Raw genomic sequence first — 743 nt, forward strand, 5'->3', positions numbered from 1 at the left:
AATTAAATGAAAAAAAAAATAACATGTTCTTTTTAAAAAAAAATAAGCCAAGAAATATACTAACAGATTTTTTAAAAAGAAATATTGTAATAGATTAAATTAAGTTTTAAAAGAAATAGGTACTATGGCACCATGCGATACTCTTTGATTTTTAACTGGAAATAAACTGCTTCCTTACTGGTTTTCTTTGTATCCTCTTAGGAAACATGTGAGTTATCTTCTCCCTTTTAGAATATTTTTTAATTTTTTTCCCAAAATTCTGACTGTGACCTCTTTACAACCATTTGCAAACTTCATCCCCTGGTAGAAAAAGGGTATCAGTGCTCGCTTTGGCAGCAAATATACTAAAATTGGAACAATACAGAGAAGATTAACATCGCCCCTGCGCAAGGATGACACACAAATTCGTGAAGCGTTCCGTATTTTTAAGAATGAAATCTGGCCATTTGTAGTAACGTGGATGGAACTTGAGGGTGTTATGCTGAGCAAAATAAGTCAGGCAGAGAAGGATAGATACCATATGTATGCACGTATAGGTGGATTAGGAGGAACTTAACGGAGGTCCTTGGGGGAGGAGAAGGGGAAAAATAGTTGGGGAGAGGGAGGCAAACCATGAGAGACTCTTGAATGCTGAGAACAAACTGAGGGCTGATGGGGGTGAGGGAGAGGGGAAGGGGTGTGATGGGCATGGAGGAGGGCACTTGTGGGGATGAGCACTGGGTGTTATATGGAAACCAATTTGA

The 743-nt window shown here is 38.5% G+C and overlaps 1 non-coding gene across 1 annotated transcript; it reads left to right on the plus strand.

Annotated features, from left to right (window-relative positions):
• Positions 1-324: 324 nt before the first annotated feature.
• On the plus strand, positions 325-427 carry LOC120225809. The gene has a single exon (XR_005526894.1). It is a non-coding gene; the product is annotated as a U6 spliceosomal RNA (small nuclear RNA).
• Positions 428-743: the final 316 nt, after the last annotated feature.

The sequence above is a fragment of the Hyaena hyaena genome, unplaced genomic scaffold, assembly GCF_003009895.1.
Source record: "Hyaena hyaena isolate Hyena2069 unplaced genomic scaffold, ASM300989v1 scaffold_1517, whole genome shotgun sequence".
Taxonomy (NCBI): Eukaryota; Metazoa; Chordata; class Mammalia; order Carnivora; family Hyaenidae; genus Hyaena; species Hyaena hyaena.